A 26,005-nucleotide genomic window follows, 5' to 3' on the forward strand; every position below is an offset into this window, starting at 1 on the left:
CACAGTCCTGTGTGTACATCTGTAACATCAGCCACAGCACAGCCAGCATAGAGACACCACTACTGCTATCTCACATCTGTAATACATCACAGTCCTGTGTATACATCTGTAACATCAGCCACAGCTCAGCCATCATAGAGACACCCACTACTGCTATCTCACATCTGTAATACCTCACAGTCCTGTGTATACATCTGTAACTTCAGTCACAGCTCAGCCAGCATAAATACCCACTACTGCTATCTCACATCTATAATAACTCACAGTCCTGTGTTTACATCTGTAACATCAGCCACAGTACAGCCAGCATAGAGACACCCACTACTGCAATCTCACATCTATAATTCCTCACAGTCCTGTAAATACATCTGTAACATCAGCCAGCATAGAGACACCCACTACTGCTATCTCACATCTGTAATTCCTCACAGTCCTGTGTATACATCTGTAACATCACCCACAGCACAGCCAGCATAGAGACACCCACTACTGCTTTCTCACATCTGTAATACCTCACAGTCCTGTGTATACATCTGTAACATCAACCAGCATAGATACACCCACTACTGCTATCTCACATCTGTAATACCTCACAGTCCTGTGTATACATCTGTAACATCAGCCACAGCACAGCCAGCATAGAGACACCTACTACTGCTATCTCACATCTGTAATACCTCACAGTCCTGTGTATACATCAGTAACATCAGCCACAGCTCAGCCAGCATAGAGACACCCACTACTGCTATCTCACATCTGTAATACCTCACAGACCTGTGTATACATCTGTAGCATCAGCCACAGCACAGCCAGCATAGAGACACCCACTACTGCTATCTCACATCTGTAATACCTCACAGTCCTGTGTATACATCTGTAACATCAGCCACAGCTCAGCCAGCATAGAGACACCCACTACTGCTATCTCACATCTGTAATACCTCACAGTCCTGTGTATACATTTGTAATATCAGCCACAGCACAGCCAGCATAGAGACACCCACTACTGCTATCTCACATCTGTAATACCTCACAGTCCTGTGTATACATCAGTACCATCATCCACAGGTCAGCCAGCATAGAGACACCCACTACTGCTTTCTCAAATCTGTAATACCTCACAGTCCTGTGTATCCATCTGTAACATCAGCCATAGCACAGCCAGCATAGAGACACCCACTACTGCTATCTCACATCTCTAATACCTCACAGTCCTGTGTATACATCTGTAACATCAGCCACAGCACAGGCAGCATAGAGACATCCACTACTGCTTTCTCAAATCTGTAATACCCCACAGTCCTGTGTATACATCTGTAACATCAGCCACAGCACAGCCAGCATAGAGACACCCACTACTGCTATCTCACATCTGTAATACCTCACAGTCCAGTGTATACATCTGTAACTTCAGCCACAGCACAGCCAGCATAGAGACACCCACTACTGCTATCTCACATCTGTAATACCTCACAGTCCTGTGTATACATTAGTAATATCATCCACAGGTCAGCCAGCATAGAGACACCCACTACTGCTTTCTCAAATCTGTAATACCTCACAGTCCTGTGTATACATCAGTAACATCAGCCACAGCTCAGCCAGCATAGAGACACCCATTACTGCTTCCTCACATCTGTAATACCTCACAGTCCTGTGTATACATCTGTAACATAAGCCACAGTACAGCCAGCATAGAGACACCCACTACTGCTATCTCACATCTGTAATACCTCACAGTCCTGTGTATACATCTGTAACATCAGCCACAGCTCAGCCAGCATAGAGACATCCACTACTGCTATCTCACATCTGTAATACCTCACAGTCCTGTGTATACATCTGTAACATCAGCCACAGCACAGCCAGCATAAAGACACCCCTACTGCTATCTCACATCTGTAATACCTCACAGTCCTGTGTATACATCTGTAACATCAGCCACAGCACAGCCAGCATAGAGACACCCACTACTGCTATCTCACATCTGTAATACCTCACAGTCCTGTGTATTCATCTGTAACATCAGCCACAGCACAGCCAGCATAGAGACATCCACTACTGCTATCTCACATCTGTAATACCTCACAGTCCTGTGTATGCATCTGTGACATCAGCCACAGCTCAGCCAGCATAGAGTCACCCACTACTGCTATCTCACATCTGTAATACCTCACAGTCCTGTGTATACATCTGTAACATCAGCCACAGCACAGCCAGCATAGAGACACCCACTACTGCTATCTCACATCTGTAATACCTCACAGTCCTGTGTATACATCTGTAACATCAGTCACAGCTCAGCCAGCATAAATACCCACTACTGCTATCTCACATCTATAATAACTCACAGTCCTGTGTTTACATCTGTAACATCAGCCACAGTACAGCCAGCATAGAGACACCCACTACTGCTATATCACATCTGTAATACCTCACAGTCCTTTGTATACATCTGTAACATCAGCCACAGCACAGCCAGCATAGAGACACCCACTACTGCTATCTCACATCTGTATTACCTCACAGTCCTGTGTATACATCAGTAACATCAGCCAGCATAGAGTCACCCACTACTGCTATCTCACATCTGTAATACCTCACAGTCCTGTGTATGCATCTGTAACATCAGCCACAGCTCATCCAGCATAGAGTCACCCACTACTGCTATCTCACATCTGTAATACCTCACAGTCCTGTGTATACATCTGTAACATCAGCCACAGCTCAGCCAGCATAGAGACACCCACTACTGCTATCTCACATCTGTAATACCTCACAGTCCTGTCTACACATCTGTAACATCAGACACAGCTCAGCCAGCATAGAAACACTCACTACTGCTATCTCACATCTGTAATACCTCACAGTCCTGTGTGTACATCTGTAACATCAGCCACAGCACAGCCAGCATAGAGACACCACTACTGCTATCTCACATCTGTAATACCTCACAGTCCTGTGTATACATCTGTAACATCAGCCACAGCACAGCCAGCATAGAGACACCCACTACTGCTTTCTCACATCTGTAATACCTCACAGTCCTGTGTATACATCTGTAACATCAACCAGCATAGAGACACCCACTACTGCTATCTCACATCTGTAATACCTCACAGTCCTGTGTATACATCTGTAACATCAACCAGCATAGAGACACCCACTACTGCTTTCTCACATCTGTAATACCTCACAGTCCTGTGTATACATCTGTAACATCAGCCACAGCACAGGCAGCATAGAGACATCCACTACTGCTTTCTCAAATCTGTAATACCCCACAGTCCTGTGTATACATCTGTAACATCAGCCACAGCACAGCCAGCATAGAGACACCCACTACTGCTATCTCACATCTGTAATACCTCACAGTCCAGTGTATACATCTGTAACTTCAGCCACAGCACAGCCAGCATAGAGACACCCACTACTGCTATCTCACATCTGTAATACCTCACAGTCCTGTGTATACATTAGTAATATCATCCACAGGTCAGCCAGCATAGAGACACCCACTACTGCTTTCTCAAATCTGTAATACCTCACAGTCCTGTGTATACATCTGTAACATCAACCAGCATAGAGACACCCACTACTGCAATCTCACATCTATAATTCCTCACAGTCCTGTAAATACATCTGTAACATCAGCCAGCATAGAGACACCCACTACTGCTATCTCACATCTGTAATTCCTCACAGTCCTGTGTATACATCTGTAACATCACCCACAGCACAGCCAGCATAGAGACACCCACTACTGCTTTCTCACATCTGTAATACCTCACAGTCCTGTGTATCCATCTGTAACATCAGCCATAGCACAGCCAGCATAGAGACACCCACTACTGCTATCTCACATCTGTAATACCTCACAGTCCTGTGTATACATCTGTAACATCAGCCACAGCACAGGCAGCATAGAGACATCCACTACTGCTTTCTCAAATCTGTAATACCCCACAGTCCTGTGTATACATCTGTAACATCAGCCACAGCACAGCCAGCATAGAGACACCCACTACTGCTATCTCACATCTGTAATACCTCACAGTCCAGTGTATACATCTGTAACTTCAGCCACAGCACAGCCAGCATAGAGACACCCACTACTGCTATCTCACATCTGTAATACCTCACAGTCCTGTGTATACATTAGTAATATCATCCACAGGTCAGCCAGCATAGAGACACCCACTACTGCTTTCTCAAATCTGTAATACCTCACAGTCCTGTGTATACATCAGTAACATCAGCCACAGCTCAGCCAGCATAGAGACACCCATTACTGCTTCCTCACATCTGTAATACCTCACAGTCCTGTGTATACATCTGTAACATAAGCCACAGTACAGCCAGCATAGAGACACCCACTACTGCTATCTCACATCTGTAATACCTCACAGTCCTGTGTATACATCTGTAACATCAGCCACAGCTCAGCCAGCATAGAGACATCCACTACTGCTATCTCACATCTGTAATACCTCACAGTCCTGTGTATACATCTGTAACATCAGCCACAGCACAGCCAGCATAAAGACACCCACTACTGCTATCTCACATCTGTAATACCTCACAGTCCTGTGTATACATCTGTAACATCAGCCACAGCACAGCCAGCATAGAGACACCCACTACTGCTATCTCACATCTGTAATACCTCACAGTCCTGTGTATTCATCTGTAACATCAGCCACAGCACAGCCAGCATAGAGACATCCACTACTGCTATCTCACATCTGTAATACCTCACAGTCCTGTGTATGCATCTGTGACATCAGCCACAGCTCAGCCAGCATAGAGTCACCCACTACTGCTATCTCACATCTGTAATACCTCACAGTCCTGTGTATACATCTGTAACATCAGCCACAGCACAGCCAGCATAGAGACACCCACTACTGCTATCTCACATCTGTAATACCTCACAGTCCTGTGTATACATCTGTAACATCAGTCACAGCTCAGCCAGCATAAATACCCACTACTGCTATCTCACATCTATAATAACTCACAGTCCTGTGTTTACATCTGTAACATCAGCCACAGTACAGCCAGCATAGAGACACCCACTACTGCTATATCACATCTGTAATACCTCACAGTCCTGTGTATACATCTGTAACATCAGCCACAGCACAGCCAGCATAGAGACACCCACTACTGCTATCTCACATCTGTATTACCTCACAGTCCTGTGTATACATCAGTAACATCAGCCAGCATAGAGTCACCCACTACTGCTATCTCACATCTGTAATACCTCACAGTCCTGTGTATGCATCTGTAACATCAGCCACAGCTCATCCAGCATAGAGTCACCCACTACTGCTATCTCACATCTGTAATACCTCACAGTCCTGTGTATACATCTGTAACATCAGCCACAGCTCAGCCAGCATAGAGACACCCACTACTGCTATCTCACATCTGTAATACCTCACAGTCCTGTGTGTACATCTGTAACATCAGCCACAGCACAGCCAGCATAGAGACACCACTACTGCTATCTCACATCTGTAATACCTCACAGTCCTGTGTATACATCTGTAACATCAGCCACAGCTCAGCCAGCATAGAGACACCCACTACTGCTATCTCACATCTGTAATACCTCACAGTCCTGTGTGTACATCTGTAACATCAGCCACAGCACAGCCAGCATAGAGACACCACTACTGCTATCTCACATCTGTAATACCACACAGTCCTGTGTATACATTTGTAATATCAGCCACAGCACAGCCAGCATAGAGACACCCACTACTGCTATCTCACATCTCTAATACCTCACAGTCCTGTGTATACATCTGTAACATCAGCCACAGCTCAGCCAGCATAGAGATGTCCTAAATTGTTTATTTCTTCTTATTATTTTAATGTAGATGAGTATTCCTTTCCTATTGCCATTTACATTTCTTGCTGTCAGTAAATATGCAGCATGGTGCTGCCCTATTGGACAGTGATCATAGTGGCAGCTTCCAGTCCACAAATCCTATCATCATCTATGATAAGTTTACAGACAATATAGAAATACAAGATCTGGCTGAAGCAGAGAACAGGTCAGGACAGGCCGCCACAAAATGGGAGTCAAATAATCGCAGCCAGCCCCCAACTCAGTCCAGTGTGTTTATCATGGGAGAGGGTAGTGGTGCAGGAACCATAACTTACAACTGTCCCAATGTTGGCAGTACAGTCCTGCTTTTCATGCACTGTCCCACAGCAGCATTGGGTGGGGTCTTACCCGTTACTCTACTTAGCTGAGCAGCAGTAAATAGATGCCATGCACATGCGCGCCATCTATTCAGTGCAGAGAGGGACTGGGGGCATGGCATCGGCTCTAGTAGCGCTAGGTATGACCCCATCATGCCAAAAACTGGAGCATGGCTGATGGTCCTGGCTTTTCCCATGAGGCCACACCCGATGAAGTGAGGTCACACCCCATGAAGTGAGGTCACACCCCATGATGTGAGGTCACGCCCCTTTTTCAAGTATGCATTCTATCACTGCACACAGAGGGCCTGATTCAGAGCCGCTCGTAAGCGGCCGCTCGTTCGCTCCGAGCGATGTTCGCACAACTGCGCATGCATATGGGTTGTAATACACATGCGCGAACCAGTCAGTGCGGTCGAAATTCATGTGCTCGCAAAATAGCGAATGCCTGATAATTTGAGTGACAGGATGAGGCGTTTGTGGGTGGTAACAGGGGAAGGTGCTTGAAAACGGGGAGTGGAGATCAGAACGCAGGCGTGCTTAAAGGTCAAAACGGGTGTTTTAAAGGTGCGCATAATTAACAAAGCAGCGTCATCGACCACGTCACTTGGTTGTCTTTTAGCCTGAACTGCTCGCATGATTGCGGTAGGAAAATGCTACCACAAGCACTGCGAGCAGTTCAGACGCCTTTCGATGTACTCGATTAATCTAATAAATAGCGGAGATGACGTAGGATGTGAGCGGCCAGGGGGCGGTTTTTTTAAAATAGTGAGCGCATGTTTTGTTCGCTCGGTCAGACATAGGAGGCGTCAACGGACCGCAAAGACCGAGCGCTCTATTTAAATATCCGGCCCCTTTTTCTGAATGAGTGAGCGCAAATAGCGTCCGGCTCTGAATCAGGCCCAGAGGTCCCGATTTATTTAGGAAAAGTCGGGATGTACTGAATGCAGGAACACTGTACAGTGTCTAGAATATTGGATAATACAGGGTCTCTATGGAGCTGAGTTGTACACAGACATGTACCTCTGAATCGCTCTTACATAGCAACAAGATGGTACAACATATGCGCAGTACTTAGGTCGGCAGCCATTTTGCTGCAGGAAGTTTGCCTGGAGGTGCAGCAGCCTGGAGTCTGCGCAGTAGTGGGCCTCTCAGCACCATGATTGACAATAAATAGCTATTTATTGTGGTGTATTTATGCTCATACGCATTAGTGACATATAAGGGTTTCTACAGTCTTCTACTCCAGGGCTCTGTAAATAGAACGTTGCTCTTTTCACTCCCTCTTGGGGTACGTGTGTTGAATTCATCGCTCAGTCCTGTTCTAATGTCCGCAGATTGTGTGTATACGGCACAGAAATATCACAGATTGTATTGCTGTCCCTTCCCTGCCTCCGTCTTGTCTTGATGGGAGATGTGACATCTTCGCTTTGTGTGGAGACGTCTCTGATGACTTCTGTCATTACCAATGTGTCTGATGCATTGGTCCTTTAGAGACCGTGTGACACTTAGTTTTCTGTGTAAAATGGAGCTGTCACCGAGTGAGTTTTTCTCCTCTATTTTGTGACAAAAAATGTGTGATCAGGGGCGACAGGAACGGTCCCCACAAATAAAGCCGCATTACCTCCACCAGCACCATAGAAAGCTCATGGCAGAGACCATTATAAGATGATACACAAGAGACAACACACACAACAATCTCCCTCCAGCACCATCCCTAGAGTTCTGCGCAGTCAATAATAACAGTCTGTTTATTTACAGAGAAAGACGCCATCAATTGTCCCGTGATAAATCTCCTTTGTTTCCTGGCCAGTGTAATATTATCAAACCTCTCATTGCAGACTGGGAGATGCACCTGATATAATAAGAACATTGACTGAGGAGAGGAAGTGCTGTAATCAGCAGGAAATTATGTAATATAAGCAAACGTATAATAATCTGTAAATATATATATATATAGCAAAGACAGATGGTAGCAAACATTAAATGTGATAAATAGTTCATTGTTCAAAAAGTAACTGCATATAGGCGTACCAAAAAGAAGATAATAAAATGCTGATGAGCAGATAGAAGGCGGAAAATAATAAAGTTCTCCCTGGGATGTATTATGAATACATAGGAGGACATTCTACTAGCCAGACATATCCCTCTGTGGTGTATACATAAGGATCTCATATAAGTGTTGGAAATTATGTATGTGCAGGTGCATTCCCACACCAGGGAATGGCTCACACTATGAACAGCCCAGTTACTGACCCAGTGGTGCTGGTTCATTGATAGATAACAGGTACAGCCGTACTCACCATTACGTACACACTGATGATGCAGCAGAGCTTGGGCAGAGATGTCCTATGCAGCTCACCAGCTGGTGAGTGTATGCTGCTTGCAGGTAGCCGTGCAGGAACAGCTTCTATATGCAGGTAAACAATGGGGTCTCTCATAGGAACTAAGTAGGCAAATTCTGTCTCCCACCATGTCACTCTACACAGTACTAAGATGGCTGCAGTCACATGTGTAGGAGGCCGACCCTTCCTGCAGGCTCTGGGTCCTAGTGCCCAGCATGTATGCACAGCAGTGAGGAGCGAATTGCTTTCTAACAATAAGCTCACTGTCAGTGTTACTCAGTATCACACTATTGTGAGCTTTGTGCATTGAGGTACATGAGCCACCATAAAAAATGTGTTACTGTTGTCCATGGTGAGAGCAGAGATGGGAACGCTGTGGAATGCTGTGGAACACTGTGGAATGCTGTGGAACGCTGTGGAATGCTGTGGAATGCTGTGGAACTCTATGGATCTGTTATGGATCTCAGAGAAGATTCACTATTGAATCATACCAGGAACATGAAGCTCAGGAGAGTATAGTGAATTGGTTGATCAAGAGTCAATTGATAATAGATATTTAAAGAGTCAATTGATAAAAGAGTCGATCGATAATGAATTGTGAGGATAAGATAACTCCTAGTTGAATTGTACTTGGCTAGTTGCAGTCTTGAGGACTGGTATGCACTTGGCTAGTTGCAGTCTGAATAGATGGTATGCACTTGGCTAGTTGCAGTCTGAATAGCTGGAATGCACTTGGTTAGTTGCAGCCTGAATAGCTGGTATGCACTTGGATAGTTGCAGTCTTGAGGACTGGTATGCACTTGGCTAGTTGCAGCCTGAATAGCTGGTATGCACTTGGCTAGTTGCAGCCTTGTGGACTGGTATGCACTTGGTTAGTTGCAGCCTGAATAGCTGGTATGCATTAGGCTAGTTGCAGCCATGAGGACTGGTATGCACTTGGCTAGTTGCAGCCTGAATAGCTGGTATGCACTTGGATAGTTGCAGTCTTGAGGACTGGTATGCACTTGGTTAGTTGCAGCCTGAATAGCTGGTATGCACTTGGATAGTTGCAGTCTTGAGGACTGGTATGCACTTGGCTAGTTGCAGCCTGAATAGCTGGTATGCACTTGGCTAGTTGCAGCCTTGTGGACTGGTATGCACTTGGTTAGTTGCAGCCTGAATAGCTGGTATGCATTAGGCTAGTTGCAGCCTTGAGGACTGGTATGCACTTGGCTAGTTGCAGCCTGAATAGCTGGTATGCACTTGGCTAGTTGCAGCCTTGAGGACTGGTATGCACTTGGCTAGTTGCAGCCTGAATAGCTGGTATGCACTTGGCTAGTTGCAGCCTTGAGGACTGGTATGCACTTGGCTAGTTGCAGCCTGAATAGCTAGTATGCTCTTGGTGATATCAAGAATTGCTGTAAAAGTTATTGCTTGCTTGAATATACAGACAAGGAATTGAAACTGAAATTGAGGAGTTGTAAATTGGAGATTGTGCACATAGCACTGAATAGTAGTGAAGACAGCTGGGTGTTATTAGCTGATTGGCCACACAGACACAGAGAGGCTACCGAGAGTGCTGGAATGAATAAACAAAAGTTCACAATACTGAAATGCAGCTGACACTGCTGTAAGGTACTTGCTTGGAATCCACACAGACACTGAGGTGTGACAGGTACTGCTCTGTTGTCACCTGCAGGTAAATCACATACACGCTGGGAAGCGGAAGCCACTGCTTAGATATAACTTGCAGGGAGATCACAGACACTGAACACGAGGAGCTGGAACATACAGAAGGATAACCTCTCACTGGAACAAGAAGCCACAAAAAACGCTATAGCCGGCATGGAGTGAAGGGCTGGCTGTAACTTATGCAATGCAGGATCCAATCAAAGGCATTTCCTGCAGAGAGCCCTTCCTAATGACTACTAGTGTGCACCTGAACTGTGCACACAGACAAGACATGATTAATTAGTGTGCAACTGAATCCAGCACACAGAGAAACAGCTAGAGCTGAATACAGGCAAGACAGGAATCCTGCTGCCTGCAACAGCCGGAACATGGATCAGAACAAGATGCAGTATCCCAGTGACAACTACATCTGGAACCTGCCAGCAAGATGTTCCGCTGTCATGGATCCTAACAGTACCACCCCCCCTTGAGGGTGGACTCCGGACACCCCAACAGGACTAAGGAACTGAAAACTAGAAAACAGATGGTCAAGATTTATGTCTAGACTTCATCTTCTTTCTGCGAGATTGCTGAGGTCTCAACAAGGTAAGTCCAAAAATATTGTCAGAAGTGATGGTACCCTCAACCAATGGAGTTTCTTCTGCTTCAAAGTTGTAATCAGAGTTAGAATCCACATCCAAAGGAAGGATTACGGTGTTCTTCTCAGAGATGGTACCAGAAAAGAAACACGATTAGATTTGGCACAGGCAGAATGTCCAACAGCCTGGATGGGTATTGGATACAATAGATCAGATCAAAACTCCTTTGCAAGATGAGGACAAAGAGGTAAAGCCAACAGTTAACTTCCTGGTTGGAGACCTTGAAGAAGATAATACTGTGCTGTGATCAACCTGAGACTGAAAGTCCTCAGAAGCTGGGTTCTTACGAGCTTGACTCTTTTTGTTGGTGCATTGGTTTATCAAAGATTTTCTGAGCTCAGTGATAGGCGGTTCTTTGGCCGACAAGGCAGAATTTCCAGAAGAGTCAGAAAGGATTATGGCAGTACCACCAAATCTTCTAATAATGGCATTATTGAAAGCTTGTAAATCTTGAAGAATAAGATCATTGGACTGAATAAGTGGCTTAACCCATTTCAAAGTCCCCCCTCTGAGGACATGGTCAAGCATCGTATGTTCTCAGCTGGAGTAAGAAGTGGAGCTACTTCTAGACACTGAAGCAACAGATCATGATATTGTTCTAATTATCCATCGAAAATGATTAGGTCAGGGTCTTGGTCCGCAACAATGGATTGAGAGTCTTGAGGAGGATGCTGTGAATTCCCTGCTGAAATAACTGGTTGGTATTTCTTTCCAGACTTTATAGGGTGCAGTGCCCTTCCAGGAGTGACAGGTCAAAAGTGAATGTTTTGAAGTCTTTTTAGAAGCTGGATATTCAGACGTTTCTTTTGGAGACAAGGGATGAACCACCCCTCCAGGAGTTTTGACTGGAATCACTCCTTCAGGAGACTCAGCAGGATCTACCCCTCTTCCTGGAGTCTTAGCTGGAATCTCCCCTTCAGGGAACTTGGCAGGATCTACCCCCCTTCCTGGTGTCTCAGCTGGAATCTCCCCTTCAGGGAGCTTGGCAGAATCTACCCCTCTTCCTGGGGTCTCAGCTAGTATCAATACCCCTTCAGGGGCTACAGGACTAGAAGATAGATGCCCCTTCTGGGGCTTCAGAACTTGACACAGAATCAGATAACTCTCCAGGGGCTACAGGATTAGACTTAAAGACAGATCCCCCTTCTAGGACTTCAGGATGACACAAAATCAGATACCCCTCCAGGGGCTACAGGACTAGACTTGAAGACAGATGTCCCTTCTGAGGCTTCAGGACTTGACACTGAATCAGATCCCCTTCCAGGGGTTACAGTACAAGACACAAAGACAGATGCCCCTTCTGGGGCTCAAGGACTTGATACAGAATTAGATCGCTCTCCAGGGGTTATGGTACAAGACACGAAGACAGATGCCCTTTCTGGTGCTGCAGAATCAGATGTCTTTTCTAAGGCCATAGAATCAGATGTCCCTCCTGGGATGGACAGATCCAATATTATTCCTGAAACTAAAGACTTGGATACCCCTTCAAGGAACCAGACAATATCCCCATCATCGGGGGTTAGTACTTCAGGCTCCCCTCCTGGACCCGAGATATCAGGCACCCCTTCTGGAGTCGGTGCATTAGACACTCCTGGAGTCTGGACCTCAAGTACCCCTTCAGGATTCTGTACAACAGGTATTCCTCCTGGAGATCGGTCATTGGCTAGGACATCGGCAATGGTAGTGTTAGATGTATCTCCTAGGGTTATAGGACCAGGGATTACCCTGGGAATAAGAGATTTGCATGTGCTCATTTGGTTCCCAAATCTTAACTTTGGGCTCTGGATCAGAGGACCCCAGTTATAGAGCAACAAAGAAGGGGGATTAGCAGGTGCACACTATAAGCACTAAGAATTCTAATGATCAAAAAATCGACAATAAACTGCAATAACTAACATGGTTTATCATGTAAGGTTTCTTAGTACATGTTTGGCCAGAGATGTTTGCCCACCTACCACGCCACGGCGAACCTCATATAGGTGGGTCCCTAATATTCCTAAACAGGAGGTTTTGGTCAGATTGTTCAAAGAGTCAGGTAATGGATAGGCCCCTTTAGAATTGCCATAAAAAAATGTTATGTGCATAAATCTGCTGCAGCAGAGCATCTACAGGGATGGATAGCCCTAAGAAGGCTTGCGATGAAAGTGTATATTAACCCCTGCACCACCAATGCATACCCCTGGCCCCCCAAAGTATATATTAACCCCTGCACCACCAATGCATACCCCTGGCCCCCCAAAGTGTATATTAACCCCTGCGCCACCAATGCATACCCCTGGCCCCCCAAAGTGTATATTAACCCCTGTGCCACCAATGCATACCCCTGGCCCCGCAAAGTGTATATTAACCCCTGCACCACCAATGCATACCCCTGACCCCCCAAAGTATATATTAACCCCTGCACCACCAATGCATACCCCTGGCCCCGCAAAGTGTATATTAACCCCTGCACCACCAATGCATACCCCTGGCCCCCCAAAGTATATATTAACCCCTGCACCACCAATGCATACCCCTGGCCCCGCAAAGTGTATATTAACCCCTGCACCACCAATGCATACCCCTGGCCCCCCAAAGTATATATTAACCCCTGCACCACCAATGCATACCCCTGGCCCCGCAAAGTGTTTATTAACCCCTGCACCACCAATGCATACCCCTGGCCCCGCAAAGTGTATATTAACCCCTGCACAACCAATGCATACCCCTGGCCCCCCAAAGTATATATTAACCCCTGCGCAACCAGTGCATACCTCTGGTCCCGCAAAGTGTATATTAACCCCTGCGCCACCAATGCATACCCCTGGCCCCCCAAAGTGTACATTAACCCCTGCGCCTCCAATGCATACCCCTGGCCCCCCAAAGTGTACATTAACCCCTGCACCACCAATGCATACCCCTGGCCCCCCAAAGTGTACATTAACCCCTGCGCCACCAATGCATACCCCTGGCACCCCAAAGTGTACATTAACCCCTGCACCACCAATGCATAGCCCTGGTCCCCCGACATGTACATTAACCCCTGCACCACCAATGCATACCCCTGGCACCCCAAAGTGTACATTAACCCCTGCACCACCAATGCATACCCCTGGCCCCCCAAAGTGTATATTAACCCCTGCACCACCAATGCATACCCCTGGCCCCCCAAAGTGTATATTAACCCCTGCACCACCAATGCATACCCCTGGCCCCTGAAAGTGTATATTAACCCCTGCACCACCAATGCATACCCCTGGACCCCCAAAGTGTATATTAACTCCTGCACCACCAATGCATACCCCTGGCCCCCCAAAGTGTCTATTAACCCCTGCACCACCAATGCATACCCCTGGCCCCTGAAAGTGTATATTAACCCCTGCGCCACCAATGCATACCCCTGGCCCCCCAAAGTGTACATTAACCCCTGCGCCACCAATGCATACCCCTGGCCCCCCAAAGTGTACATTAACCCCTGCACCACCAATGCATACCCCTGGCCCCCCAAAGTGTACATTAACCCCGGCGCCACCAATGCATACCCCTGGCACCCCAAAGTGTACATTAACCCCTGCACCACCAATGCATAGCCCTGGTCCCCCGATGTGTACATTAACCCCTGCACCACCAATGCATACCCCTGGCACCCCAAAGTGTACATTAAGCCCTGCACCACCAATGCATACCCCTGGCCCCCCAAAGTGTACATTAACCCCTGCACCACCAATGCATACCCCTGGCCCCCCGAAGTGTACATTAACCCCTGCACCACCAATGCATACCCCTGGCCCCGCAAAGTGTATATTAACCCCTGCACCACCAATGCATACCCCTGGCCCCTGAAAGTGTATATTAACTCCTGCACCACCAATGCATACCCCTGGCCCCCCAAAGTGTATATTAACCCCTGCACCACCAATACATACCCCTGGCCCCCCAAAGTGTATATTAACTCCTGCACCACCAATGCATACCCCTGGCACCCCAAACTGTATATTAACCCCTGCACCACCAATGCATACCCCTGGCCCCCCAAAGTGTATATTAACCCCTGCACCACCAATGCATACCCCTGGCCCCCCAAACTGTATATTAACCCCTGCACCACCAATGCATACCCCTGACCCCCCAAAGTGTATATTAACCCCTGTGCCACCAATGCATACCCATGGTTGAATTCACCGGTTCTTACAAATATCACATGCCAAATAAACAAACTGCATTTATTTTGTCAAGCGGTATTAAAACTCTAAAAATGTTATAATTTACAAATGTTCAACTTTAAAACCTACAACAATTTAAACTTTTACAATATATTTCCCCAACAGGAATGACAAGTGCAAGAGAGAGAGTTCGTGACGGGTTCATAGAAATCTTCCATGGCCATGAGTGTTTGTGGTGAGTCAAAAGTCAGCACTACCGCTACAAAATAAAACGCAATGCGGCTATCCAGGAGCTAATTGCATTTAGCAAGACCTTCCATCCAGATGATGATGTCACCGTGGTGTGGGTGAAGAACAAAATACAGAATCTCTGCACTGTATACGTGAAGGAGAGAAGGAATCAGGAAGAAAGCCGGCCATCCGGAGCAGCTGACACCTATACAAGTACGTTGTGGTACTATGACCTGCTGAAATTCCTGCATGAGCAGGAGCCGCAGCGACCACCACAGGCCCTAATGGTGGTGACCACAGAGGACCCTGGAGTGGAGAACCCAGACGCAGAACATGAGACCTCTTATAAAGTCGTCAGTAGTTCTTAATTTTACGGTTCACATGTCCACTGTAGTCCATTAGCGGATACTGTCCTCCTGCCACGGTACTGGTCCCACTCTGGTGAAGTAGGCCAGATATTGCTCCCTCACCTCTTTAGCCCTCACAGTTCCTGTTGTTGAAGCCAGTGAAGGTGGGGCCACAGAGAGCATTGGGACTGTTTCCTCTGGTTGGTCCGGGTCGTCCAGCACTGCTGTGTCTGATGTCCTCTGGGTCAAACTCTTTTTCCCAAGGAAATTATGGAGGGCACAGCAGACCAAAACATCGGAATCTATTTTGTCCATACGTAGATTAATATAGGTATGGAAGACCCGGAACCGGTTACATAGAATGCCGAATGTGTTCTCCACTATTCAGCGAGCCCTGGATAGACTGTAATTAAAAATGCGCTTCTCTTTTGTAAGGGCTTGTTGCACATACGGCTTCAACAAATGCTCATGGAGAGCAAACGCCTCATCAGCCACAAAAACATAGTCTAGGCCGTGATTCCTTTCCGTTTCTGATGGTAAATTCAGGCGGTTGGAGCGGAGTTTCTCATAGAAGAGGGTTTACTTAAAAACCCCCATCCAAAGCACGGACATTTCTGCCCACATCCACAAAAATAAATTCCTAATTGGCGTTAACCACCGCCATGAGCACGATGCTGTTAAATCCTTTATAATTATAATAAAAGGACCCGCTGTGGGCAGGTGGGGTAATCCGGACATTGCTCCACCGCAGTTAGGGAAGTTCCATCTCCGTCCAAACTCCTCAGCAATGGTCTATCACTCCTCCACCGTTGTTGGGAACTAGAATATAAAAAAAAAGTAATTAAAACTTGGTAATTAACATTATACAATTATCTCTCTCCTCCAACAGCCTTCAACCCCAAACCTGGATTTAGCAGTCAGCCAGCGATTTCCATCTGAAACCCAGCCTGAAACACCACATAATGCGCCTAAATGCCGGAAATACCAGCGCCAAACACAGGATCAACCGGATGAACTTTTGAATGAGGTCAGGCAGGCTTTGAACAAACCGCCCGACATGTTCAACCACCTGGGCACGCACATAGCCAGCACGCTCAGGGAAATGCCTCATTTATGACGCTGTTATCCGGGGGCGAATGAAAAAGCTAGCAACCAGTATGAGGATAACGGATGACCCTGTCCCCCAGACAATGCTACAGCCATTTAACTATGGCCCATCCACATCCTACCAGGCCACACCACCCTATCCCAGTTATCCTACTCCACAATCAACCAATCCTCTCGGTGTATAGTGCCATGTTGGCAGAGGATGAGGACCCCCCTCCATTTTCAACTTTTTGATTTCAAATTATGTTCAACTATCACCCATTTTTATGTCTCCCAATAGGTGGTGCGTGGTATACAGCGTTGATGACGCGGGTTGTCCTGAAGCGCATGGCACAAGGCCAGATTGTCGCATGACGGGGCCTCAATCTGGATTTGTGCCATGTGCCTCGTGGCCTGTTCAATCCAGCATCTGATACACCGTATACTATGCAGCTGATTAACTAATGGGAGACATAAAACTGGAGGAGATAGTAGTAGGTTTTTTATTTGCATAAAGTTGCAGAATGTTTTACCATTTTGACTACCACCCAGTTTTTTATTTATGGACATACAGTTTTATATGGTAAATATACCATGTTGGCTTGGAATTATGTACCCACAAAAAAATATATATACAGCCATGTTGGTTGTTTTACTAAACACCATTGTGGTTAAAAAAATAATAATACAAATATTTCACCAGAAACAAATTTGTAATGTTTTACTTACTTTGAAGTAGTGGAACTTCAGGACATTGACAATGGCATCACAGGTCTCCGGGATGATGCGCCCCAACGCCTGGGGGGAAATGAGGGTCCTGAACGACCTCCCTGTAGCAGGTACCTCAGCAGCGCAATCAGCCTCTCCTCAGCCGGAATGGCCCCTCCTCGTGCTGGTGTCCTGCCTCTGGATATAGGGGGTCACCAGATGCAGCTACTCCTGGAATGTGGCATCATCTATCCGCAGGGTTGTTCTCCCTATCTCCATCAGTGGGGCACATGGAAGCGGCTCGTCCTCCTCGTCAGCCACTCCTTGGTCCAGTAGGACCTCATCCTCCTCCTCTCCTCAGGCCCTACACCTGTCAGCCTCAGATAGCCATAGGCTAGCAGAAGCTTATGGTGATAGGAACCCATCAGAAAGAAGAATACACACACTGTAATAGGCAAGCCTTAACACAAAGCAATACCCACTAGCAAAGTACAACGTTCAGCAGGGTATAACACCAGCCTCACTAGTCACTGAGCAGAGTGTGCACAGATCTAACATGGTGCAGTCAGTGATACTTTTCCCCATGCAGCTGAGGTATCCAGGGCTGCCATCAGGGGGGTGCAGCCGGTACTGTTGTACCGGGCCCGGGCTCAGAGGGGGCCCGCAGAGTGCAGATGATCCAGTCACAGGCAGATGACTGCCTGTGAGTACAAAGCAGTTTGCTGAAGGATCGGTGCTCTGCAGGGCCCCTGTCAGTGTCAGTCACTATGTGACTACCAGCAGCTGCAGGGCCCCTGTCAGTGTCAGTCACTATGTGACTACCAGCGGCTGCAGGGCCCCTGTCAGTGTCAGTCACTATGTGACTACCTGCAGCTGCAGGGCCCCTGTCAGTGTCAGTCACTATGTGACTACCAGCGGCTGCAGGGCCCCTGTCAGTGTCAGTCACTATGTGACTACCAGCGGCTGCAGGGCCCCTGTCAGTGTCAGTCACTATGTGACTACCAGCGGCTGCAGGGCCCCTGTCAGTGTCAGTCACTATGTGACTACCAGCGGCTGCAGGGCCCCTGTCAGTGTCAGTCACTATGTGACTACCAGCGGCTGCAGGGCCCCTGTCAGTGTCAGTCACTATGTGACTACCAGCGGCTGCAGGGCCCCTGTCAGTGTCAGTCACTATGTGACTACCTGCAGCTGCAGGGCCCCTGTCAGTGTCAGTCACTATGTGACTACCAGCAGCTGCAGGGCCCCTGTCAGTGTCAGTCACTATGTGACTACCAGCAGCTGCAGGGCCCCTGTCAGTGTCAGTCACTATGTGACTACCAGCAGCTGCAGGGCCCCTGTCAGTGTCAGTCACTATGTGACTACCAGCAGCTGCAGGGCCCCTGTCAGTGTCAGTCACTATGTGACTACCAGCAGCTGCAGGGCCCCTGTCAGTGTCAGTCACTATGTGACTACCAGCAGCTGCAGGGCCCCTGTCAGTGTCAGTCACTATGTGACTACCAGCAGCTGCAGGGCCCCTGTCAGTGTCAGTCACTATGTGACTACCTGCAGCTGCAGGGCCCCTGTCAGTGTCAGTCACTATGTGACTACCAGCAGCTGCAGGGCCCCTGTCAGTGTCAGTCACTATGTGACTACCAGCAGCTGCAGGGCCCCTGTCAGTGTCAGTCACTATGTGACTACCAGCAGCTGCAGGGCCCCTGTCAGTGTCAGTCACTATGTGACTACCAGCAGCTGCAGGGCCCCTGTCAGTGTCAGTCACTATGTGACTACCAGCAGCTGCAGGGCCCCTGTCAGTGTCAGTCACTATGTGACTACCAGCAGCTGCAGGGCCCCTGTCAGTGTCAGTCACTATGTGACTACCTGCAGCTGCAGGGGCCCTGTCAGTGTCAGTCACTATGTGACTACCAGCAGCTGCAGGGCCCCTGTCAGTGTCAGTCACTATGTGACTACCTGCAGCTGCAGGGCCCCTGTCAGTGTCAGTCACTATGTGACTACCAGCAGCTGCAGGGCCCCTGTCAGTGTCAGTCACTATGTGACTACCAGCAGCTGCAGGGCCCCTGTCAGTGTCAGTCACTATGTGACTACCAGCAGCTGCAGGGCCCCTGTCAGTGTCAGTCACTATGTGACTACCAGCAGCTGCAGGGCCCCTGTCAGTGTCAGTCACTATGTGACTACCTGCAGCTGCAGGGCCCCTGTCAGTGTCAGTCACTATGTGACTACCAGCAGCTGCAGGGCCCCTGTCAGTGTCAGTCACTATGTGACTACCAGCAGCTGCAGGGCCCCTGTCAGTGTCAGTCACTATGTGACTACCAGCAGCTGCAGGGCCCCTGTCAGTGTCAGTCACTATGTGACTACCAGCAGCTGCAGGGCCCCTGTCAGTGTCAGTCACTATGTGACTACCTGCAGCTGCAGGGCCCCTGTCAGTGTCAGTCACTATGTGACTACCAGCAGCTGCAGGGCCCCTGTCAGTGTCAGTCACTATGTGACTACCAGCAGCTGCAGGGCCCCTGTCAGTGTCAGTCACTATGTGACTACCAGCAGCTGCAGGGCCCCTGTCAGTGTCAGTCACTATGTGACTACCAGCGGCTGCAGGGCCCCTGTCAGTGTCAGTCACTATGTGACTACCTGCAGCTGCAGGGCCCCTGTCAGTGTCAGTCACTATGTGACTACCAGCAGCTGCAGGGCCCCTGTCAGTGTCAGTCACTATGTGACTACCAGCAGCTGCAGGGCCCCTGTCAGTGTCAGTCACTATGTGACTACCAGCAGCTGCAGGGCCCCTGTCAGTGTCAGTCACTATGTGACTACCAGCAGCTGCAGGGCCCCTGTCAGTGTCAGTCACTATGTGACTACCTGCAGCTGCAGGGCCCCTGTCAGTGTCAGTCACTATGTGACTACCAGCAGCTGCAGGGCCCCTGTCAGTGTCAGTCACTATGTGACTACCAGCAGCTGCAGGGCCCCTGTCAGTGTCAGTCACTATGTGACTACCAGCAGCTGCAGGGCCCCTGTCAGTGTCAGTCACTATGTGACTACCAGCAGCTGCAGGGCCCCTGTCAGTGTCAGTCACTATGTGACTACCAGCAGCTGCAGGGCCCCTGTCAGTGTCAGTCACTATGTGACTACCAGCAGCTGCAGGGCCCCTGTCAGTGTCAGTCACTATGTGACTACCTGCAGCTGCAGGGCCCCTGTCAGTGTCAGTCACTATGTGACTACCAGCAGCTGCAGGGCCCCTGTCAGTGTCAGTCACTATGTGACTACCAGCAGCTGCAGGGCCCCTGTCAGTGTCAGTCACTATGTGACTACCTGCAGCTGCAGGGCCCCTGTCAGTGTCAGTCACTATGTGACTACCAGCAGCTGCAGGGCCCCTGTCAGTGTCAGTCACTATGTGACTACCAGCAGCTGCAGGGCCCCTGTCAGTGTCAGTCACTATGTGACTACCTGCAGCTGCAGGGCCCCTGTCAGTGTCAGTCACTATGTGACTACCAGCAGCTGCAGGGCCCCTGTCAGTGTCAGTCACTATGTGACTACCTGCAGCTGCAGGGCCCCTGTCAGTGTCAGTCACTATGTGACTACCAGCAGCTGCAGGGCCCCTGTCAGTGTCAGTCACTATGTGACTACCAGCAGCTGCAGGGCCCCTGTCAGTGTCAGTCACTATGTGACTACCTGCAGCTGCAGGGCCCCTGTCAGTGTCAGTCACTATGTGACTACCAGCAGCTGCAGGGCCCCTGTCAGTGTCAGTCACTATGTGACTACCTGCAGCTGCAGGGCCCCTGTCAGTGTCAGTCACTATGTGACTACCAGCAGCTGCAGGGCCCCTGTCAGTGTCAGTCACTATGTGACTACCAGCAGCTGCAGGGCCCCTGTCAGTGTCAGTCACTATGTGACTACCTGCAGCTGCAGGGCCCCTGTCAGTGTCAGTCACTATGTGACTACCAGCAGCTGCAGGGCCCCTGTCAGTGTCAGTCACTATGTGACTACCAGCAGCTGCAGGGCCCCTGTCAGTGTCAGTCACTATGTGACTACCAGCAGCTGCAGGGCCCCTGTCAGTGTCAGTCACTATGTGACTACCTGCAGCTGCAGGGCCCCTGTCAGTGTCAGTCACTATGTGACTACCAGCAGCTGCAGGGCCCCTGTCAGTGTCAGTCACTATGTGACTACCAGCAGCTGCAGGGCCCCTGTCAGTGTCAGTCACTATGTGACTACCTGCAGCTGCAGGGCCCCTGTCAGTGTCAGTCACTATGTGACTACCAGCAGCTGCAGGGCCCCTGTCAGTGTCAGTCACTATGTGACTACCAGCAGCTGCAGGGCCCCTGTCAGTGTCAGTCACTATGTGACTACCAGCAGCTGCAGGGCCCCTGTCAGTGTCAGTCACTATGTGACTACCAGCAGCTGCAGGGCCCCTGTCAGTGTCAGTCACTATGTGACTACCTGCAGCTGCAGGGCCCCTGTCAGTGTCAGTCACTATGTGACTACCAGCAGCTGCAGGGCCCCTGTCAGTGTCAGTCACTATGTGACTACCAGCAGCTGCAGGGCCCCTGTCAGTGTCAGTCACTATGTGACTACCAGCAGCTGCAGGGCCCCTGTCAGTGTCAGTCACTATGTGACTACCAGCAGCTGCAGGGCCCCTGTCAGTGTCAGTCACTATGTGACTACCAGCAGCTGCAGGGCCCCTGTCAGTGTCAGTCACTATGTGACTACCTGCAGCTGCAGGGCCCCTGTCAGTGTCAGTCACTATGTGACTACCAGCAGCTGCAGGGCCCCTGTCAGTGTCAGTCACTATGTGACTACCAGCAGCTGCAGGGCCCCTGTCAGTGTCAGTCACTATGTGACTACCTGCAGCTGCAGGGCCCCTGTCAGTGTCAGTCACTATGTGACTACCAGCAGCTGCAGGGCCCCTGTCAGTGTCAGTCACTATGTGACTACCTGCAGCTGCAGGGCCCCTGTCAGTGTCAGTCACTATGTGACTACCAGCAGCTGCAGGGCCCCTGTCAGTGTCAGTCACTATGTGACTACCAGCAGCTGCAGGGCCCCTGTCAGTGTCAGTCACTATGTGACTACCAGCAGCTGCAGGGCCCCTGTCAGTGTCAGTCACTATGTGACTACCAGCAGCTGCAGGGCCCCTGTCAGTGTCAGTCACTATGTGACTACCTGCAGCTGCAGGGCCCCTGTCAGTGTCAGTCACTATGTGACTACCAGCAGCTGCAGGGCCCCTGTCAGTGTCAGTCACTATGTGACTACCAGCAGCTGCAGGGCCCCTGTCAGTGTCAGTCACTATGTGACTACCAGCAGCTGCAGGGCCCCTGTCAGTGTCAGTCACTATGTGACTACCAGCAGCTGCAGGGCCCCTGTCAGTGTCAGTCACTATGTGACTACCAGCAGCTGCAGGGCCCCTGTCAGTGTCAGTCACTATGTGACTACCAGCAGCTGCAGGGCCCCTGTCAGTGTCAGTCACTATGTGACTACCAGCAGCTGCAGGGCCCCTGTCAGTGTCAGTCACTATGTGACTACCTGCAGCTGCAGGGCCCCTGTCAGTGTCAGTCACTATGTGACTACCAGCAGCTGCAGGGCCCCTGTCAGTGTCAGTCACTATGTGACTACCAGCAGCTGCAGGGCCCCTGTCAGTGTCAGTCACTATGTGACTACCAGCAGCTGCAGGGCCCCTGTCAGTGTCAGTCACTATGTGACTACCAGCAGCTGCAGGGCCCCTGTCAGTGTCAGTCACTATGTGACTACCAGCAGCTGCAGGGCCCCTGTCAGTGTCAGTCACTATGTGACTACCAGCAGCTGCAGGGCCCCTGTCAGTGTCAGTCACTATGTGACTACCAGCAGCTGCAGGGCCCCTGTCAGTGTCAGTCACTATGTGACTACCAGCAGCTGCAGGGCCCCTGTCAGTGTCAGTCACTATGTGACTACCAGCAGCTGCAGGGCCCCTGTCAGTGTCAGTCACTATGTGACTACCAGCAGCTGCAGGGCCCCTGTCAGTGTCAGTCACTATGTGACTACCAGCAGCTGCAGGGCCCCTGTCAGTGTCAGTCACTATGTGACTACCTGCAGCTGCAGGGCCCCTGTCAGTGTCAGTCACTATGTGACTACCAGCAGCTGCAGGGCCCCTGTCAGTGTCAGTCACTATGTGACTACCAGCAGCTGCAGGGCCCCTGTCAGTGTCAGTCACTATGTGACTACCTGCAGCTGCAGGGCCCCTGTCAGTGTCAGTCACTATGTGACTACCAGCAGCTGCAGGGCCCCTGTCAGTGTCAGTCACTATGTGACTACCAGCAGCTGCAGGGCCCCTGTCAGTGTCAGTCACTATGTGACTACCAGCAGCTGCAGGGCCCCTGTCAGTGTCAGTCACTATGTGACTACCAGCAGCTGCAGGGCCCCTGTCAGTGTCAGTCACTATGTGACTACCTGCAGCTGCAGGGCCCCTGTCAGTGTCAGTCACTATGTGACTACCAGCAGCTGCAGGGCCCCTGTCAGTGTCAGTCACTATGTGACTACCAGCAGCTGCAGGGCCCCTGTCAGTGTCAGTCACTATGTGACTACCAGCAGCTGCAGGGCCCCTGTCAGTGTCAGTCACTATGTGACTACCAGCAGCTGCAGGGCCCCTGTCAGTGTCAGTCACTATGTGACTACCAGCAGCTGCAGGGCCCCTGTCAGTGTCAGTCACTATGTGACTACCTGCAGCTGCAGGGCCCCTGTCAGTGTCAGTCACTATGTGACTACCAGCAGCTGCAGGGCCCCTGTCAGTGTCAGTCACTATGTGACTACCAGCAGCTGCAGGGCCCCTGTCAGTGTCAGTCACTATGTGACTACCTGCAGCTGCAGGGCCCCTGTCAGTGTCAGTCACTATGTGACTACCAGCAGCTGCAGGGCCCCTGTCAGTGTCAGTCACTATGTGACTACCAGCAGCTGCAGGGCCCCTGTCAGTGTCAGTCACTATGTGACTACCAGCAGCTGCAGGGCCCCTGTCAGTGTCAGTCACTATGTGACTACCAGCAGCTGCAGGGCCCCTTCTCATAGGAGGACAGAACTGAGGCTTTGCATTTAGCACTGCTTATTAGTGTCTCTCACTCTGCCCGACTATCGTCCATGCCGACGGATGTGTAACACTTTCCCCGCCCCCTACCCGAGTCCCAGCCCTTCTTTCTCCCCTGCTCTGTATTACCTGTCCATCTCCCCTTCAGATGGAGTGTTAGGTCCCTCCCTGTCCCTTTCTAGAGTCCCCGCCCCCTCCCTGAGTCCCCACCCCCTCCCTCAGTCCCCGCCCCCTCCCTGAGTCCCCGCCCCCTCCCTGAGTCCCCGCCCCCTCACTGAGTCCCCGCCCCCTCACTGAGTCCCCACCCCCTCCCTGAGTCCCCACCCCCTCCCTCAGTCCCCGCCCCCTCCCTCAGTTCCCGCCCCCTCCCTCAGTCCCCGCCTCCTCATGCTCTGTTGTGTGAGGGGCGCAGAGCCTCCTGCGATGCTGCTATCAGAGGTAAGTACCTTAGGGGGGCTTCTGTACTTATGTGGTGCCCCATAGTTATGGTGACCCTGACTAACCTCTGTTAGTTAGGGAAACCACCTTTCCCTAGTGGCTCAGCCGTGCCCCCCTGCCCCCGGGGATATTGTAAAGTATGGGCTGTCCTTGTATAAGTATACATTTTTTCCAGGTGTCCCCTTGTACTTATACAAGGTCAGCATATAACTTACAATATCCCTGGGGACAGGGCTGAGCCATTACTCAAAGAAATTTTCCCTAACAAAGGGGTGACCCTATAACTGTGGGGCACCACATTACAAAAATATAGGGGCTTCTAAGCATGTCCATAGGACACCTCCTATAGGTTAGCTCCCTGATTAAAAAAAAAACAGCGGTGAAAATTAGGGGATCAAGGGGACACCTAGAAAACTGTGGGGTGTCTCCTATATTTATACAAGGGCAGCATATCATTTACAATATCCCTGGACAAAGGGGATGCTCATAACCAAGTGAGGTGACCCCATAATTATGGATCACCATACTTATTCATGCTATGTGGGTGAGGTGGGGTGTATACTTGTAATAATCGGTGGGGAGAGGGATGTAATGTATTAAGAGAAGTGTAAACATTAATATCCTGGGGAGTGAGGTGGGTTGGGTGGGGTATAGCAATGAATCAGGGGGTGGGGGGGGGTGAATGAAGTAGTTGTCCAGAAAAAGAGATCATTGTTTTGAAAGGCAAGCAGTTAGTGGTTGTAGTATAGGTCCACACACATATAGCTTATATATACAATTATACACACACAGAGGAGGGGAGTCCATGCCAGTACTTTATCTAGGTCTCCACAGGGTCTTAATCCACCTCTGAGACTCAGCCCGACGTGTATGACTTCACGCCGCGCCGCTATGCTGAGAGGAGGGGGGTGACAGGGGAGAGACAGAAGGAGGTCTGGCTGGGGAAACACAGAAGGGGGGCCCTGTCTATTCTGTCTGTCCTGGGCCCCATAATTTCTGATGGCAGCCCTGGAGGTATCCACAAGGTTTTCCTCACTGCTGCATGTATCTCCTCCCCTCCCTCACTCTCTATTCCCCCGCTGTCTCATCTCCTTTCCCCCGCGGTGCCTCCAATGTCCGATCCCCCCCAGTGGGTGTCCGATGCCCCCCC

This window comes from Taudactylus pleione, unplaced genomic scaffold (assembly GCF_031769625.1).
Source record: "Taudactylus pleione unplaced genomic scaffold, aTauple2 ptg000047l, whole genome shotgun sequence".
NCBI lineage: Eukaryota > Metazoa > Chordata > Amphibia > Anura > Myobatrachidae > Taudactylus > Taudactylus pleione.